Genomic DNA, 14823 nt, shown 5'->3' on the forward strand with positions numbered 1-14823 from the left:
TGCTGAATATGGAGGAATGATAAGTTGGGGGATGCCTAATCAACACTTGGTAGAGGGAGGCAGACAGAACCTTCTGAAAAGAGAAAAAGCACATGCAGACGCTCTGTGTCTGTGGGAGCAAGACATCTGTATGAAAGCTTGTAAGCTCATTTTTAGAAAAGAGGTGGAATTACGGTAAGTGAGGTCTAAGGAAAGGCTTTCTGAGTCTACCCAGGTTGTTAAACTATTTTCTCTATGGCAGCTAGAGTGTCACCTTTCAGCAGTATCCTTAATATTAGGATCTGTGCTGTTTCTTCGGGCTGTCTAAACCTAATCCTGGCGTTGGTGAAAAGAAGAAAGGAGTGAATAGTAGATCGCTCAGTTTTGCTTTTTCCTCCTACCTGCTAGTCTTAACTGAAAAAGAATATGACGAATCTTCGTATAATCCTCATAGTGAATTTAGAAGGAGTTGTCAGGGACATTGCTTTATAATGGGTTTCTTCTGGTGGTGTATTGGAAATGCTTGGCCCAAGAAATATTGTTATTAACCTGTAAATAAAATAATGACACTTTGTGTGAAGTCAGTTCTTTTTAAAGCTATTTTACCTGTTTCTGTATGTACATATTTCTTTATTTTTTCTTTAAACATATTTTATTCATCTCTTTTTCCTGCAAATTTTTCAAAGGAAGTGAAATATTGTGTTATCTCTAAATAATTGTTTTCTTGCTATTTACAGATGTGAACAGGAGACTTTGAGCTGTGTTTATGTATTATTTTCTTTCAAGTTTTTATTTTAAGTGCAATGATCTGGGGTGAATTTTAGGTCTTATGGAAAGCAGCCATATCCATGGACTACACAGAATCCTCAAAAGCAGTGACCTGCTCCTCCAGTGTATCTGTTCCAACTTTATCATCTTCACTGGATTTGAAGTATTTAAATTCCATTTGCCATCATAACTAGTTTAGAGGAGCCCTAGACTAAGCCGTTTGTTTGAATGCTTCTAACACATTCCTCTAGCTTTGCCATATCTGCCACATCATCCCACTGTTTCACATCTAGCACAATTGAAAATGGCAACAAGTGGACATTTTTGGGCTTTCTTTGATTCATTCTGGGCAAGCCATTCTTCCATTAGCCTCTTTGCTGCTTCACTTTCATCCTCCTTATCAGAGCCAAGGAGATCAATATATCATCATCTTTACTACTTGTAGCTCCGCTTCCTGTAGTGTCTTCAACATTAGCAGGAGCATATTTGCCCAAAGGTTTCTTCACTCCTGGCAGGCTGGCCTTTTCTTTTCATGAGACTTGACGTGACTATACCAACACAGGGCAAGACACAAGTTCACAGGCAATGGGCCAGTGACTGCTTCCAATACTGCCACATCTGCTTATGATGGCACATAACCCTCAATGTAGCTCTTGTCTGCCAGGTAATTATTGAGCACGTGGAGGCCAGCAGGGCTTTTCAGGTCTCTGAAACCCATGATGTCAGTTATATCTGAGAGTTGGGTAGCAGCAAAATGAAAGAGCGCAAATTATGGGCGCCCCTGCTAAGAGAGGGGAAAAAAAGCTAGTTTCGGTTTGTTAAAACCCAAAGACACGCAGAAAGAAAACAAACCCCAACTGTATTTAGCAAGCTCTCACAGACTCTCTTTTCAAGAGAAAGATGAAAGTGCTCATAGGCTGCCAGGGAAATCATACTTGGATTTCAATATATAAAACTCCCCTTCCTATTTCACTTATAAACATATCTGTGGAGAAAGAAAGGAAGAAAAGTTCGTAAATACAAATAGAATTTCATCCACATGTTCCTAAAGTGCTGTGATGTGATTTCTGTTTATAGACTTCACTTATAAAAAAGGTTATAGAGTGTGAGCAATCTGTCAAATATTCCACAAATGGCAAGTGCTACATTTGATGGATAGGCATTGTTTTAAATATTTTCAATTAATGCCTTTGGTATGGATAGTTCTTTAAAATTAATCTTAATTGTATGAATAGTATGTTGTGTTTAATTATTAATATTGAACATTGTTAATATTTATACAAGTAACTTTACAAATATAACTCAAAATGATCTTTAATATCTGGGCATTGAAACTAATAGCCATACTATATTAGCTATTTCACTGTGTTAGCTACAAGTTATACATAGTAGGACAAGATCTGGGACTCAGGGTGGACCACAAGCTGATTGTGAGTTTCTAAAGAAATTCTTCAGACTGGGAGCAGTGGCTCACACCTGTAATCCCAGCACTTTGGGAGGCCAAGGAGGGTGGATCACCTGAGGTCGGGAGTTCGAGACCAGCCTGACCAACATGGAGAAACCCTATCTCTACTAAAAATACAAGATTAGCCAGGCATGATGGCACATGCCTGTAATCCCAGCTACTCAGGAGGCTGAGGCAGGAGAATGGCTTGAACCCGGGAGGTGGAGGTTGCAGTGAGCCGAGATCGCGCCATTGCGCTTCAGCCTGGGCAAGAAGAGCGAAACTCCATATCAAAAAAAAAAAAAAAAAATCTTCAAAAAGGCATAATATTTTGGAAATTATATAAAGACATAGTAATGCAGTCATCCATTTTTCTTTCTTTTCTTAAAAAAATTGGAATAGGAGGTATTTAAGAGTAGAGCAGAGCAACAACCTCATTAAAATGCCAGAAAATATTACCAATGAGAAAAGCCTAAATAAATTGGAATTAGTTCATGTGCAGATGAAAAAGCTAATGGTCTTTCACAAGTCAATAATAATTTTAAGCAGCAAGGAAAGCATGTTATAAGCAGAAATCTGATCAGCTGGTTTTATTATTCAGTGAAAATAAAGTAAGAGAAAATAAATCTACACTGGAATTTTAAACGGAAATATTATGTTTATTACATCTGTTGCTGTTACATGTGCTGTATGTTTTCCTGTTTACAGTCTTCATTCACAGACACTTCCAATGTACAACTTTATAGCCTTCTGCTAGGGCTGGCTAAAGCGATGGCAAAAGAAAACAAGTACTCTAGACTGTTCCATGGATGGGGAGGGAGAATGTAAGTGGAAAGAAGGATATAGCAGTGCCCAAATTTGAATAAAAAATATCTAAACTTTAGATATTCTTTTCCTCAGTCTTAGGAAACTTAGATTATTTCTCTTGTCTTCCATTCATTTTCCAAATATAAGGAATAAAATCAGTTATTTAGTTTCACCTGCTCACTTGCACAAATATATATAGTTTTATACACCACAAAATTGTATATTGTAGTAAACCCATGAGCTTGTGCCCATGTAATTTTGCCTGTATTAGCCATTCCTAAGTTGTACCAATGAAAGCCTTGCATTAAAGGAGATATATAGATGCACTTGGGTAAATATAGAAGTCTCCAACTGGATTAAAACAGATGGTATTTAACCACAACTGGAACTCATACATTATGGTAGCAGGAAAACTGGATCACAGGTGCAAGGGAAGCCCAGAAGTTTCTTGGTAAGTTTAAGAAAGAAAAGGGGGGAAAGGAGTCTTTATTTTCTTCTATTTAACATGAACAAAACCCATTTAATTACTGTTAGAACAGTGGAAGGAGATGATGTGTTAACGTTGAATGAAGAGAGGATAAATGTCTAGTGCTTTGAATCTTTTCTAATTTAGCATTATTATTTGGGTGAGGTAATAGAGACAGCAACTTAATCTTGAAGGAAAACTGCAGGAGCTTATTTTGGTTAAACAATGTACTTTTGCCATCCTGACAGGATTATTGATAGAGAAAAAAACTCAAGGTCACAGGCCTTGATATTTTCCTCATTCTACGGTAAACTTGTTTTTGGAGATTGTTGGCTCAGCTAGTTCTTTGCTAGATGCTGCGAAGATAAATTTGAACTTGGGCTTGTGACACCACTTAACTTGTAATAATGATTGTTATCAGTGCCTCTCCATCCTGTTTGTAGGGCAGGAAGTTTGGCTATGTGTGTGGTTGTTTTTCCAACTGTGAATGACGTTGGAAATCCCCAGCTATTTCTTCCAAAGTGGTGGTTAGGAATTACTACTATCATTGAACTATAAATGCACTTATATTATTTAGGTCAGAAAATGCTATTGATCCATTTGTCTCTAACTATAACGGGGCTAATTTTTTTCATTTGATTTTATAAACTTAATCTTAACCAATCATTTAGCAAGAACCATTTAACTATCATATATATGTTTTAATCTGTTTTGGTTTGTGAAAATCCAAAGACACGCGGAAAGAAAACAAACCCTAACTTGTATTTAGCAAGCTCTCACAGACTCTCTTTTCAAGAGAGAGATGAAAGTGCTCATAGGCTGCCAGGGAAACCATGCTTGAATTTCAATATATTAAACTCCCCTTCCTATTTCACTTGTAAGTATATCTGTGGAGAAAGAGCTGAAGAAACTTTGGTTTATTTAATAAAGAAATTTTTTACTTGGAAACTCTGTGATAAAAATGTATTTCATACTTAACATATTTTTTTCTACGCATATTTTTGTAAAATGGAGCTGCCTATGTTTTTTGTTTGTGAAAACAATATAAGCATACAGTTTTGAGAAAGTCAACTAGTAGGTAGAAGTTCAGGAAAAGGAGATAAAATAATTATAATGCAAAGGTAAACAGTCTGTTCACCTTTAAGTGACAGCTGAATTATTGCAATGTCACAGAGTAACTCAGCAGGATTTAGGATTATGAAAACATTTGTATCACTTATTAATTAAAAAGCATTTAAAAATTAAACAACTGATTTGATAAATATGAATGTAGCTGCCTAATATAGATAATATTTAAGCGTTATTGTTAACTGCTAAAAAGCTTGAGGAACAAATACTTCAAAAAATAGACTGGGCCGGGTGCAATGGTTCATGCCTGTAATCTCAACACTTTAGGAGGCAGAGTAAAATAAAAATAAACAGCCTGTTTTTGAGATACAGTCTTGTTCTGTCACCCAGAATGGAATGCAGTATTGTGATCACAGCTCACTGCAGCCTCCACCTTCTGGGCCCAAGCAATCGTCTTGCCTTAGCCTCTCCAGTGGTTGAGGCCACAGGAATATACCACTATGCCCCCATTATTTTTTTTTTCACTTTTATTTTTTATAGAGATGGATCTCCCTACATTCCCCAGGCTAGTCTCAAACTCTTGGGCTAAACCAGTGCTCCTGCCTCTGCCTCCTACAGTGCTGAGATGACAGGCATGAACCATTGAACCCGGCCCAGTCTGTTTTTTGAAGGATTTGTTTCTCAAGCTTTTTAGCAGTTTAAAATAGCACTTTAAGATTATCTATATTAGGCAACTACATTCATATTTATCAAATCAGAAGTTTAATTTTTAAATACTATTTAACTAATAAGTGATACAAATATTTTCATAATCCTAAATCCTGCTGAGTTATTCTGTGACATTGCAATAATTCAGCTGTCACTTAATAGTCAAAATTCCGTGATGGGTAAAGCAATGTGAAGTTCAGAAATCCTGTATACCCGGGAACCAGGTCCATCCCAGGAATTTATTCTAGGTCTCTTCAACCTGTCGTCTAGATCTTACATAGGCTCTCTTTAGAGGCAGGAATCAAAAGCAAATCAGTTTATGAAGTTGTATTGTGAAGATGGTGATATTGTTTGGGTTAGGATAGAGATTTGCCATGAAGAAAATAGATGAATCTTGGGGAAAAGAAGAAAAAAACAACAACAAAACCACCAAGACAACAGGTTCAAACAATGTAGTTTCTTAAGAAATCAAGTGATGATGCTCATTTCTCTAAGGTCCAAGTCCAGGATATGTTACTTATTTGGGATTGTATCAGTCAGGAAGCAGATCGTATACTCAAGTGGAGTAAAGATGTAGGCAAGTTTAGGCAAAGTGCCTCAGGGCTAGCAACCAGGGAGCCTTGACTGCCCTCTCCCTAAAGGGGAAGTGGCAGATGCAACAGTCTGAAAGGAGAGAGGTAGAAGACATTGCTGGAGTAGCTGTGGCCTTGAGTAAGGGACAGGGTCAACTTGCTGTGACTTATCAGGGAGGAAGCTTGGGGAACACACACTCTGACCTCACTCTCCTCCTGACCAGTTATCTCCAACTCTTGCCCCCCTTCGTTGGCCAAATCCAACTATCAGCCAGAGAGAAAGTGATCTTATTAGCTCAAGTGATCTCATTAGCTCAAGTGATCTAATTAGCTCATACTTATTAGCTTCTCTGGGAACAAAGCAGCCTGAAGAAGGGTGGAGCTGATCTGGAGGGGCCAATGAAAACTCTCTGCATAGAAATCCTTCCTGGTGGAGCTGTTGGTAAAACTCCAACTAAATCGGCTTGGCTTTAAGTAGAAGGAAGCTTTTTTTGTTACCTTAAGATATGATTTAATAATACTTAGTTTGAAAAGTACTTCATCTAATCACTTATTGATTTAAAAATTCATTTTCAACAATTAAATATGTTAATAATATATCAGAGTAAAATATGAGAAGAAAATTGTAAATCTTCTAACCAACATTTAAAAAGAAGGAAGAGTCACTATGAAGGCAGCTAGGAGACCTGGAAATTCAATTGCCTTTGACGTCAGAGTTGAGTTTGAATCCTGGACGGGACATTACTATTGAGACTTTATGTAATTTACTTACGTGGGCACTGTGCTGCGTGATGGACCCACAGGTAGGAGATGCTTAACAACCTAGTGTTTCTATTGTTATCAAGACTCCCTTGCTGAAGTCTTACTATAAATCACTGGGAAAACAAATGATACTTATTTTAGTATGCTGCAGAGCTTTGTAACCTTGCTCTAAAACTGTTAATGCCTGTTATTAGATTCTTTCAGAGTAAAAAACAAAATGAGCTGATTCTACATAGAGTTTGCAAGGGGATAGTCTTTATTAGATAGTTATAACCAGAATTAATGATCTTGTTAAACCATGTCAAAAGACATACAAGGTACAGTGATCCCAGTTTAAATGGATGATTTCCTAGCAGTCCCATCCCTGTCACCAGTGAAGAGAACCAAGCCTGTGTAATTCAAGTCATTTTAGACACATGTTTATGTTTGAAACAAGGAATGTTAGAGCAGATGTCAGAATACCGTTTTCAACATATGGTAAGCTCTTCCTTTGCAGCTGGCTGCAATCCTTGTCAAAGGTCATCGAGAAAAAAAAAAGACAGAGAGTCAGAAGTCACTATGAGCTTTAAAAGCACATTCAGGAAACTGCACCGTTATAAACCGTTTTCACTGAACCAGAGAAAAACCTAGCCCTTTTATCAATAATGTAGAGTGAATTGAAAGCTGATTTTGAATTTAGGTATGTAAGTTTCCATGTAGCTGTGAGCAAGAGAGAAATAGAGAATTGAATTAAGAAGGTCAGAGACCCTCTCACATAATGGTATTTGCTCTATTCTTATTGCTATCAAGCTCCAGGTACAAGTGAACGGATATATAACAGGGACCAGTGTAACAGAATGCACGTTGAGATTCAACCAGTTAGCCCCTTCAGTGTCTGTATTCACTGCACTTCAGAGAACAAGTGGAAATCCTGAAATATAGCCACCCTGCAATCACTGAAACAGGATGACTATTCCACCACTGTCCAGGACTAGGTGTGTGAAAGGAGAGGTTGATGAGAGGATATCCACATTTCAGGGAAAGACACAAATTATAGTAACCACAAACAGAAAATGACATTGCACTCACTATGAGGACAGAAATAGTTAGATTACCTGTCACCTTCTCTGAGGAGCCTTTCCTAACCCTCCAAGCCTGGGTTGGGCAGCTTTCTCGAGTGCTGGTGGACCTCCGTAACACTATCATGTAATGCTGTATGTAGTTGCTTAAATAAATTGCATACCAAACTGGAAGTTCCATGAGGGCAGGGACTGTCTCTTCAGTGCTCTATCCAGCACCTTGCACTGAGACTGCAACAAAGTAGATGCTCAGTACCTGCTTTTTCAGCAGCAGAAACAACCAAAAGTGCTTATAACTGTAAAAGAGGGAAAACCCTGTGGCTGTTATATGACTGCCCTTTTACCATGAATGACTTATGGTGAGATGGGATTGTTTCTTGGTTAGTTTGGGTGCTTTTCCTGAAGATATTGTTAATAAATTCTTGTTCAAAAAACAAACTCTTGCATTTAGAGTTTAATCTGACAGGAAGGAAGAATATTCACTCTGGATTATCCTTAATGCTTGCCCCTATCCAAGACCTTGTCAGGCTTTTCAGTATCTGGCTGCAATCATCCAAAAACAAATGAGATGTCTCTTGTGAACACACATGTAGGCAATCTAGTATTTGCCCACAACAGAGACAACAGCTTTCCTGGTACCCATGTTGTCATTTAACCAAGAATCAATAAATTAAAAGGAAATTTGGAGGGATCCTGTAAATCTTTGTAAATGTCAAGGCCTATCTAATTATTTCCCTTTTGATTTTTAAAGTTAATTGCCTAAGCACTCAATACTAAATCCTCAGTTTGCTAAAAGAAGGTTGTGGATTCCTATTTTTGATCAAGATAGAGATATGCTGAGTTTTCTTACCTGGTAAAATGGATTGCTTAAAGAGTTAAATATAAGACCTCAAACTATAAAAATCCTAGAAGAAAACATAGGAAACATCATTCTGGACATGGGCCTTGGAAAAGAATTTATGACTAGGTTCTCAAAAGCAATTTCAACAAAAACAAAAATTGACTAGTGGGACCTAATTAAACTGAAGAGCTTTGGCACAGCAAAAGAAGCTATTAGCAGAGTAATCAGACAGCCTACAGAATGGGAGAATATATTTGCAAACTATGCATCCAACACAGGAGTAATATCTAGATTTCATAAGAAACTTAACAAGCAAACTTAACAAAAAATAGACATTAAAAGGTTGGCAAAGGACACAGACACTCCTCAAAACAAGACATACCAGAGGCCTACAAACATATGAAAAAAATGCTCAACATCACTGATTATCAGAGAAATGTAAAATAAAACCACAATAAGATACCATCTCACATTAGTCAGAATGGTTATTATTAAAAAGACAAAAAATAACAGATGTTGCAGGACTGCAGAGAAAAAGGAATGCTTATGCACTGTTGGTGGGAATGTAAATTAGTTTAGTTACAGTGGAAAGCATTCTGGAGATGTCTCATAGAACTAAAAACAGAACTACCATTTGACCCAGCAATCTCTACTAGGTATATATCCAAAGGAAAGTACATTATTATACCAAAAAGACACAGCAACTCGTATGTTCATCACAGCACCATTCAAAATAGCAAGGACATGGAATCCACCCATGTGTCTATCAATGGTAGATAGGATAAAGAAAATGTGGTATATATACACCATGAAATACAATGCAGCTAAAAAAATAATGAAATGAAGTATTTGAAACAACATGAATGAAGCTGGAGGTCATAATCCTAAGTGAATTAACATAGGAATAGAAAACCATATACCACATGTCCTCATTTATAAGTGGGAGCTAAACATTGGGTACTCCTGGACATAAAGATGGAAATGATGGACACTAGGAACTACTACAGCGGCGGGAAAGGGAGGTGGGGCAAAGGCTGAAAAACTACCTTTTGGGTATTGTGTTCACTACCTGGGTGATGGGATCTTTCGAACCTGAAAACCTTAGCATCATGCAATATACCTATGTAACAAACTATGTACCCCTGAATGTAAAATGAAAGTTGAGCTTGTAAAACAATAGAATAAAAATATGTTTTTACACTTCTTACTCCTCACAGCAATGGATGATTTTTAAAAGTTATATTTGGACATCATTTGAAATAATTTAAAAATTATAGAAATAAAGGGTAATATGAGAGAAGAAATTTCAGAACTTTCTAAAGTATATGAATAATATTCAAAGACTCAAGAGAAATAAAAACAAAACAAAACATTGAATGTAGTGATAGACCACATCAAAAGAAAGACATTTGTGAACGTTTTTGAGAGAGAAGGAGATTCTTCCATTCAGTGTTATCTCTCCCAAACTTGGGAGGATGTCTCTTGGGGTTCTCTGTGACTGAAGATGAGCTCAGAGTTTAACTTAGTTCTTGCTGTCAAGTTCACTTGGTAATAAAGTGAAAAATTTAGCATCAAAGACAGCAAACTCTGGTAGTGAAAATGAAAATGAAAACTTATGAAGAAAATAGTCCTGGTGATAAGATTTATAATTTCTTCGTTTGTAAACATTGGTCTAGTTATATTTTAACTCAATGAATAACCATCTGGGACGCAGAAAATTTGCAATCAGAATACCTTTGAAAAAGTATGCACTTGGTATCTTCCATGGAAAATTCAATTGGGAGCTTGGGCTCCTCTAAAATGGATCAACCATTAAGAAAATTGCCAGCAATTATATGTTGGTTAAATTCCCTATATACCACTTATGTTTAAATTGTTTGGGGGAGGAGAGATTTCCAAAAACTGTATTTTAAAAAATCTTAAATCCATCAGTTTTCAAAATACTGTCTTAGACATTTTATGTAATTCTCTGCAAAAGTATAAATTTGTATTATTAGGATTCAAACACAGAATTATTAGACCTTGTGGTGATTCAGTGAAATAAGAAATTTTAAGACACTATTAGGTTAGCTTTTATTGCATATAATGAGAATCTCCTAGATGATGTAGAAATCATTAAAAATTAATTGTATAACTTCTGGACTTGTCTCAAAGTGTCTTGAACTGATAAGCCTTCCTAATCTTCTAGTATTGCTTCAGCTCATTGATGAAGTAAAGTGGCTGGCTTTTAAAAATTGATAACCTTATTATAATTGCTAAAGTGCAGCACATTCTGTTTGCCTAAGGTGTTTGAATGAGTCACTACCCATCAAAGGAAAATTATGCTATGGTGCAGTGAATCCCAACATGTCAAATATGCAGATACTTTTTAGTAGACATATTATTTTAGTTGACCTTTTACTGTTTGTTGATTGAGAAAGCATGGTGAATTACTTTGAACGAATTGCTTTGGTATGAATTCAGTACCAGTTTAAAGTAAATACATATGTATTAATATATCACTAATATTTATTTAAAAAATAAAAGCACATAGTATATGTATTAATAGTATAACATATATTATGTATGTGAGTGAATAATTTCTGCAGTAACTGTGCTTTCCTATGTTTGTGAATTTGTCGACCTATTGCTCTAGACCCTTTTGAAGATATACAATCTCAGTATTATAAAATAGATGTCATCCAAGAAGATGTTCTATTAGTAGGTTGAAGATGTGTCTAAAAACGGTGAGCTTCCTGTACTGAGGACTTAGCTGGCTTCTCTTGATGTTACAACAGTACTAGAAAGAAGCCTCTTAGGTCACTTGTGTGCCAGTTAGTGCACTGCAGAGGCAAGCACAAACACACACAAACACCGACTCACTTTCTAGGTAAGTGCGAGTGTCTCCTAAAGTTCTCAGTCAATAAATAACACATACCAATTAATGCCACAAAGCGAGTCTGACTTGTTTTAGTGTAAACAATATTTTTCAGCTCTGTTTTTATTTCTGACTATGCTAAGGTATTTTAAATATGTGCTATTATAGGTCATGTATTCCTTTACACAAATTTTTGGAAACATAGCCTTATCATTGGATTCTCAAAGGCTACTTTACTAAGTTGTCTCCATTTGCTTCTATTAAATTATAAGTTAATATGGAAGTCATTCTTTTTTTGTTATGTCAGTTGTGTGCAGTTGTGTTCATATATTTATATATTTGCAGGTATTACCCTTACATACCTCTGGGAGAGAGTAACACATTTGTAACACTCCTGTATAAAATGTTATATTAAAACATGTTATCTCATGCTGAACATGCTTGAAAGGTTTGGTGTGTGAGATTGTGTACCTTCCCTAATTAATTGGTTGTATCAGTTGACTGCAGAATGTTATCAGGTCAAATGGACCCAGCCACCAATGCCTTGTGGCAAAACAGGTTAGGGTATTTGTTTGAAGGAAATTATATTGTAAAACATTTGAAAGAAAAATGAGAGAAGCAGAAACAAAAGGATGATAAAGAAAAATCATAGGCAAACTTGAGCAATGAAACACATGAAAAGAGATTAAATAACTAGTTATTTAATTCCCTAGTGACTTCTTAAGTCTGGTCCTCACCAGAGTTTCAGTATTAACTTTCTGGTATTTTTTCATATCAACTGCTATGTTTTCAACTGTATGGTGTGGCAGTCATATATTCTGTCTTTTCTAGGATTGTTTCCAATTCACATATTCTTTTTTCCCTATAAGCATATTTGACCTTATCAGAATATGTGTACATTTTGTAGTTCAGAAAATATGGTCACAGTGTAAAACCCAGAATATCAAAATAAGCTCTAGAGTTTGCCATGGAGTCTTTACATTAGTTGCCATTCGGGACTGTGGAAAGAGTTCTACAATCTTTACACAAAAAAGGACAGGCTGGTGTTGTGATTAGGAACTGGGGAGTCATGTATCCTGAATTTGCATATTTATCCTGCCATAGGCAAGTGACATAACCTTTCAAAATCTTAGTTTCTTTATCTGAAAATGGGTTTCATTAAATAACCACTTTCAGAAGGTTTTATTTAGATTTAAAGTCATGATGTAAATTCTCAATAAAAGTTAGTTGTATAACAACATTTTATAGTTATCATCTTTTTTTAAAATTAGACACCAAATATTTGAATATGAACATTTGAGGACATGTGAAATTATCTAAGCAAGTCTAAAATGAAAAGAATCATACTTTAAATATGTTTGGCAAGAATTTTATACCTTCTCTTTATTCTATATCATTATATGAGTTACCTTTGCAATTTAAAATGGATTGTGGCTTATCCATCTCGAGCAGACATTGCTACTAGACTTCTCATTGTTACATGTATTGTTAAGAGGTCTCCAATTACTTTTGTTTCTACTGATTATAACTATATCCTAGGTTAATTACTGAAAATTGGAAAAGTTAATAAATATTTAAAGAGGCAAAAAAGTCACTCTGCTTTTTTATGAATAATTGCAATGAAAATTTGTATGTATGCAATTTTGTTCTATTTTCTTTTAATTTCTTAGGCTAGATTATAGAAATGAACTATAAATATAGACATTTTAAGAACTTTGGTGTGTGTTCCTAAAGTGTTGTGCCCATTCATACTCAGTGTTTAGAGAGTGCCAGCCTTGTCACAAATTTGTTGGCAGTCAGTGATGTTTTAAAATATCATAAAGGAATTTTTAGGTCAAATGTATAAATTGAATACCACAATTGCCTTCTGTCCTCAGTTATTAATGAGACATTATTTGATAGTGATTCTTTTTCCAATGCTAATATCAGATTTGTTTGTTTTATATCTGAAAGGGTTAAACAGGATCAAAGTTTATATTGTTTGTTATTAGAGTTGCCTCGAAAAATTTTTATTTGGTCCTGTAACAAAGAAGTGATTGCAAAAGTGGTGATCTTACAACTTTGAGATCAGTTGTGGGAATACAGAGCAGCTCTATATTTCTCTTCTAAATCATCATCCTAAGTTATGTAGAAAGTAGTCATGTAGACAGTGTAATTCAATAGCTCCAAAGAGAGGTTACCACGGTTACCTGGAACATCAGACAGGAGGTTTGTTCCTAGGCTCATTGTACTAATACAATTACTTGTCTGAATTGAAGTGAAAATGTTCGAGTGTTATTTTTTTAACCTTGTTACTGGCATGAATTATATTTCCATTTTTTCTGAAGTATTGTGAAGAATGTATTTCAAATCAGTTCTACAGTTTTATGTCAGCTAAATCCTTTGCAACATGCGTGACCTACAGCTAAATTTTGGTGTTTGTGTTCAGTGTTACTCAAGAGAGGAATGGAATAGAAACTAATGGTTATTGTGGTGCTGAATACTCATTATTTTATTATTAGTTTGATATATTCCTTATAAAAGACAGTAATTTGAATGGAATGACAGTCATAAAAAGAAAACCTCAGTTAGGACTTCTTTCACCACTTATTTAAAACTGCAAGCCCCCTCCCCTACCATTTGCACCCCTCTTCCTATCCAGACATTTTCTTTCCATGCACCATCTCACACACTGTACATACTAAATTTTCCTGTTTGTTTGTTTTTTGTTTCTCTCATTCTACTAGAAGTGAGTTCCATAAGGGTGGGGATTTTAGCTTTTTTTCACTGCTCTACTCCCCATGTCTAGAAGTGACTGGCAGCACATAGTAGGTTCTCAGAAGCTGTTAAATTAATGAATGAATGTACCAAAAATTATGTTTCTAGAAAAATTCATCGAAGGACAAGATGAAGCAGATATGATTAGATTTTTTAGAATAATTATTAACCTGTGTTTAACTTTTGACTCGCATATCTCAGATATAGCAATCTAACATAATGGTAATCAAAAGCTATTCACATGTGAGGATATATTTGTTGATATGTAAGGTATTTTAGTTCAGATTTACTTTATTTATCAAAAATATTCTCAAAGCCAAATTTTTAATAGCTGGTAAATATAAGACATTGAAGTTAAGAAAATATAGCATTCTGGGTACTACTGTTTTGTATTTCCTCCTTTTATTCAATAATTTAAATTGTTGGTACTGAATTTTTTGAAATAAATACATTAACTTTCCAGTCTTTGCAACTGGAGTACATCAAGTATTATTTATTCAAAGAAATTGTGGTTTGAACCTTCCCTAGATATTTGACTATATTAGGGAGTTACTGTTAATTATTTTAGGTGGATAATAACATTATAGGTATATTAAAAATAGTCTTTATCCTTTAAAATTACATACTGAAATAACTATACATAAAATGATATGTCTGAGGGTTTGTTTTTTGTTTTTTTTTTTTTTTTTTTTTTTTTTTCAGTCTGAGGGGAGAGTGGATGGGAATGTGCATGGGA

The 14823-nt window shown here is 35.3% G+C and overlaps 1 protein-coding gene and 1 pseudogene across 4 annotated transcripts in view; one reads left to right on the top strand and one right to left on the bottom strand.

Moving 5' to 3' along the window:
• Positions 1-14823, top strand: part of NAALADL2 (N-acetylated alpha-linked acidic dipeptidase like 2) — a 1132125-nt gene that overhangs the window by 355659 nt on the left and 761643 nt on the right. The window lies entirely within an intron of this gene.
• LOC126947691 (elongation factor 1-beta-like) lies at positions 800-1465 on the bottom strand (annotated as a pseudogene).

The sequence above is a fragment of the Macaca thibetana genome, chromosome 2, assembly GCF_024542745.1.
Source record: "Macaca thibetana thibetana isolate TM-01 chromosome 2, ASM2454274v1, whole genome shotgun sequence".
NCBI classification, from domain to species: Eukaryota; Metazoa; Chordata; class Mammalia; order Primates; family Cercopithecidae; genus Macaca; species Macaca thibetana.